Source organism: Tubulanus polymorphus, chromosome 3, assembly GCF_964204645.1.
Source record: "Tubulanus polymorphus chromosome 3, tnTubPoly1.2, whole genome shotgun sequence".
In the NCBI taxonomy this organism is placed as follows: Eukaryota; Metazoa; Nemertea; class Palaeonemertea; order Tubulaniformes; family Tubulanidae; genus Tubulanus; species Tubulanus polymorphus.
In genome coordinates, this window is record NC_134027.1 from 21,791,413 (window position 1) to 21,797,475 (window position 6,063).

The following is a 6,063-nucleotide window of genomic DNA, read 5'->3' on the forward strand; positions in this document are numbered from 1 at the left end:
ACGGACATCGACAACATGTGAGGAAATGTGTTTTACCATAACTAAAAGGAAAGACCATTCAAGTTCCAGTTGTGGATTTTCACTAGAATTTTTCCTTGGCCTAAAAATGTGTCATAGTTGGGAATTGGAGGGCTATGATTTCATCAGGCTCTTAGCTCGCAATGAATGCACTCGACGCTGGCATACTAGTACACACACATGACTTATTCTCTTGTAAGTCATTTATTACCGAACAGTGGTTTCCGGTGAAATTAATGGATAGGTATGGATTTACTGAACGGCAATCTGAATTAATGGTGGGGACTCATCTAATCATTTCAACAAATCGCTGAGGATTTCCTTTATATTAAATTTCAGAAAACACAAAATCCTTCAATACTTTGAGTTTCTAAGATAAAATCCCACTATTTACAGATTAAAATAATTTAAAAACCAGAATTGATTTATTCAATCTAAAATATATAAAAGACACGACATTTCGATCTCACCCTAGAGATCATCGTCAGGTGTGATATATAGACTAAAACAGGGGTATATATACAGAGGGGGACAGGTTAATTGAGTAAATATATATTCATAATTCGGTGAAGCAAACTTTGAGTTTCTGTTTGAAACTCCGTGACCACTTTTCTCCATTTCGGTTCACGGTTTACGAGGCACTTGTGTATTTCACGCTCAGGAGAAGCACTTTTCGGTCCGAAAACGTCGTTCAGCGCCAGAAAGACGTTTTCTCGTCAGATTTTTGCTGTATCGGAAAAATAACGATGTCAATATGCAAAAACGCCCAACGTTAGAAAAAGCACATTCCGGCCTGAAAACGTCGTTCAGCGCGAGAAGACGTTTTCACGTCAAAACTTTGCTATATCGAAAAAAACGACATTTTCGAATTTTATTTCTTACAAAATATGTATTACTTTCTAAGAGCAAGACGATTTAAAGCCATGTTGAAGGCCTATACATTTGGAAGATTTTCCATGAAAACTAGGATTGCGAGCAATGATTGGAAAGCCAGTTGCTATGATATCACAAAAAACGGTTACTAGGTAACTCCGTGTTTTTTGGTTGCTGGTCACTGGATGCATCCAGATCACTTTCTGCGTGGAATTCAGCACTAGTTGCTACCTCTCAGCGTAGAGATGGACACAATTCCTAGATTCCCCGATTGGGCGACGATTGATGAATCGAAAGTATTTATGGATGGTAAATATATATTCATAATTCGGTGAAGCAAACTATTATTCATACTTTAATTCAAGTTTGATGGGTTTTTCAATACACTAGACGAGTATGAAAACGATTAAATATCACCTTTTTAGATCCTGAATTTTATCTCGATGGCAAAATGTACACAGTTTACAACATTCAGACCATACCCGGTAATTAGAAAATTCAGTTTGAACCATTCAACTACTGTTCTTTTTTATATTCGGCTATTCGAGTTACCTTTTCCATTGTAGGCATTCCCGAAGACTTTTGGGTATCAGCGCCTCGTAACACTGTTCTTTTAACTAATTACCCCACGTATCCGTCAGAACAAATGAAAATTATCGGAAGGTCAATTGGATGGGATACCGGGCGTGCCATGACCAGAATCTCCAACGAATCGAACTGGTGGAAAATAGAATTGAATGAAAGCGAGCTCCCGACACCGCTGAAATTATCAGTATTTAACAAGGACGACATCGAAATCAAGTCGGAGCCTAAAGCAGTTCGCTTTATCGATTCACGACCCGGTATTCATTTTCTACAGTGGGGATATGGGTCCGTACAGGTTTTACCGTACTATCCGGAAGGTAAACATCTTTTATTTGCTCGTTATGATAAAACACTGGACCAGTTCCACAGTTGTGAGTTAGGGTTAACTCTCAGTTAAAATTAGTTCATTTTCGATTAGTTAACTCAGAGTCATACCGTAACACAGAACTGTGGAACTGGGTCCTGATTCTGTTCTACTCTTTATTGCAAAATCCTCATTCCGTTTTAGAAAAATCGGATGAGTTGAATTCGGAAGTTGATGACGAAAAAAAACTATGCAACGTCAAGGAATCACATTGCGAATCGGAACCAGAAATAATTGTAGTTCCCGAAAAAGTAGTGAATGTCGAAACGAATGAGAAAGGCTCTACTGGATTCAAAGGTAAGCATCTAATAATAACAAACCATAGAGGCAGGCTGTTGTAGGCCTGTTAGTTTGTCTTTCGATGGTATCATCTAAAATTGTTTATTTTCTTTGCAGGGAAAGTTAGAAAAATCGCCAAATTCCTCAGGAGAAGTGTCCTAAGAGCATTCGTTTGCGGCGGTGGCCGATGAATTCTTTTTTGTTTTATTTTAAATTATATCGAGACGTTTCAGTTGTCGCGAGGAGGTCTGGTTACATGTTGGAGGGATTGCTAGAACTCGTTGACGACTCGCATCAGAAGATACTGAACCGGTAATTAACCTAGCAAACCACCGAGTTTAGTAAGAGCCGAATTATTCTAAGAGGGAATTTGTAATGTCAGGGAAAAACTATTAGAGCTTAGAGATTTCAAGGTCAAAGTTTTTTTATATCATCTACTTCTACGAAAAATTATTATTGGTAAAATTTCAATAATTATTGTTTTGATACTTGAAGAATTTTAGTTGAGAAATATCTAGACGAAACGGCATCAGAGTTCTCAAGCGCATCACTCTATAATGTCGAGGTGTATCTCAGCTCCTAGTTCTGCTCTCCATTACAACATTCCCAAACGTGTACAACTCGTTAACCCCCGAGCTGGGTTCTTAATCGATGATGGTTTTCTGATTGCGAGAAGTAATCGGGTTCTATCAGTTCAATGAACCTCTGTTTCTAGTCCTCTGTAGCGGCGACTAAACGTCTCTCGTTCCAATGAACTGTGATTCGGGCCTATACCGCCAAATAAATTCATTTCTTCAAACACATGTTTTATCTTACTTATCTTATCGCAGGTGACACGATCCGTTTGTTGGTTCGATTTTTGAGGACACAAATTTTCAGAATCAACAAACACATTTGGATACAGTGGAGTGATATTTGAAGGCGCATCACGAGTAATGGATTTTTTTAGTTTTTCTCGTTCAAATATTTCAATCTTATGTTCAATTTCTTGTGAAACATCATTTAAATTTTTATTTCATATTGTTTTTTCGATGGTTTTATTTTATTATCTTTTTATGCTGAGAGTGTCTTTCTGTCTCCCATTTATAAGGAAAAAATATTATGAAGTTGAAATGTGCGGGAATCTTGACCTCTGGCCTGAAACCCTAACTTTCCCATCACGTTTCTAAATGTTTCGTTGGTTCTAAAATAATCGAAAATGTGAATGTTTATTTGTTGGGAGACTTAGATGAAATTTTTAACTTATGCAATCGAAATCGAATCTAAAGTGCAGTGTGCAATGAACGAATTTGGCCAGGAAATGTAGTTTTTTTCAATGAATGAAACACATAGAAGCAGAAGTGCGCAAATTTATTCAAGAATACCTACGACATGGCATACGTAATGAAAGTGGAAGTTTACCAGATTGGCGCACAATAGAATTATTGAGCTATTTTACAGAGATTGCGGCTTAGGGCTACAGCTGGCCTACGAGATGAACGGTAATAACGCAAGCACAACTACGGCATCTCAACTCAGTCGGTGTCAGAGATATCAAACTCGACCCGTTTCATGGTTGAACAAATCAGGGAGGTGCCTGAACAAATCTACCGTTTTTACGTATTTAGACTGGTACTTACCGGCGTCCGTACTGGGTATAATATTAAACGCGTTCACGTTGGTAGTTCTTAATCGACTAAAATCTGATATTTATTTTCTTATCAAAATTCTCGCTATAAACGATATTTTGTTTATGACCGCTACATTCAGTATGTATCCGCTGAGAACGGCGTACGTTTTCGCCGTTTTGGGAGATATCTTATATCGCATAAATGACTGGAATTTTGGCGCGATATTTATCTCACTCGCAATACCGTTTGTCTACATGTTTCAAATGACACGAAACTGGTGCACTATACTCCTCAGTCTAGAGCGATTAGTCGTAGTACTGTTTCCTATAAAATCTCGTAGATTTCCACGAAAGCTAGTGTCAAAATGGGCTTTGGTATTCATTTCATTGATAAGTATATGTGGCCATTTTGTTCACTTTATACCTGGCCGTCATCTCAAATTTGTGAACTGTCCAGTTAAATGGCCATATATTACTATCAGAGGTAGTAAATATCATTGGGGCGGCGTTCGTTTTAAGTGGCAGGCAATATTTTCAGAGCGATATCTTTTTCTGTATCTAACTGTCGTGATTCCAATTTGCGTTTTGGCTTTCATCAATGCTATTCTTATTTCGGCGATATTTTTTCGTCGGGTTACTCGACGTTCAAAGCTCGGTGTAACTGATGAATTATCTAGAAAGGAAATGAGAGTTTTAAGAATGGTTTTATCAGTAGTTTTGTTTGTTATTTGCGAAGGTTTTGGATTTTTTGACCGATTAAGCGCATTGGGTTATTTCCCAAGGCACAACTTTTCAAGACCTTTAGCCTGGGGATTTTCTATAATCGAAATTATGGGCCAAGGCTCAGTCCGGTCTACTCTTTAATGCCGTCCAGCCACATTCGCTGCAGAATGATATTAGCAAGAAAGCCCTCCGCTCTCATGCTATGTCCGAACCTGTACATTTTTTCGACCCTGTAGCGGCGACAAAAACGCCTCTCGTTCCAACGAACAATGATTCGGGCCTGTACCGTCAAATAGATTTATTTCTCCAAACACTTTCTATTGTTTTCAATGAAGCCTATTCCTTGATAATAGTTTGTCAGTGTAGTTTTCGATGATCTTCAAAGTTACCCGAACAGAATATTCAACCACCCATAGAACGATAACGACACTCAAACGTGGTGAACGGATAATAACGGATAATAAGATAAAAACCCACTATTTACAGATTAAAAGAATTTAAAAACATGAATTTATTTATTCAATCTAAAAGATATATAAGACACGACGTTACACCTGACGATGATCTCTAGGGTGAGATCGAAACGTCGTGTCTTATATATATTTTAGATTGAATAAATAAATTCTTGTTTTTAAATACTTTTAATCTGTAAATAGTGGGTTTTTATCTTATTCAACCACCCAGATGAATACACGCAGTTGTTCTCACTTGTATTTACAGCACTTATCGATCGATGCAGGACCCGAGCAAAATAGCGGCTTAAAACTGTAAAACAGTTTATTGCACGTAATATGTATCATATACACAATGAATATACAGTACGAGGATCTTACATGTAGATATTTTATGCCACGAAAAAAATAGAAATGTTTTCTGCATTTCATTTGATTCATTGCCTGCTTATCTCTTACATCCTCTCCCGTGTCATCCCCTCCTCTCCGCTAGTTCTCCCCATTCTTCCTCATTATGAAATCGGCTTTATGTTTTTTTTTTGGCTGTGATTTCTTATTCCAGTGTAGTAAGGTTTACAACTCATACGTTTAGAAATATTCTTACTGAAATCGGAAACATTAAACATTGCAAACGTGGAATTATTTAATGTAATTCATGCCTGTGTTTGGTCTGTGGCGTCAACCTAATTGTGCATCCAACCTGGTTATTTCCACGCCCGACTTAATACAATAAATAATTTACAGGGGTGGATCCAGGTGCCTCGGATGTCTCCCTTGAGGCACTAAAAATTCCTGAAATGTCCTTCTTCAAAAGCCAGAAAAAAATTCGAAATGAATTTGAAAACTTTTCAAATGTTATGTCAGGCAAAATTTCCCAAGGGTGTGCCACAAACAATTGTTTGCTTAGGGTCCTCAATGTTGTGACGTATCTTCGCGCGCGTTGAGTATCTTCTGAAAAGGGTAGATTGACAGCGAGAATAGGGTACATTATGTAAGCAGGGAGAGAGTTTTGTAAGCAGGGAGTTCTCGACACGATAGTTTTCGTCACAGCCTTGCTTTCACCCAGGGTCCAGTTCCACAGTTCCGAGTTAAGATTTAACTCATCGAACATGAACAAACTTTAACTCCGAGTTAACTCTAACTCACAACTGTGGAACTGG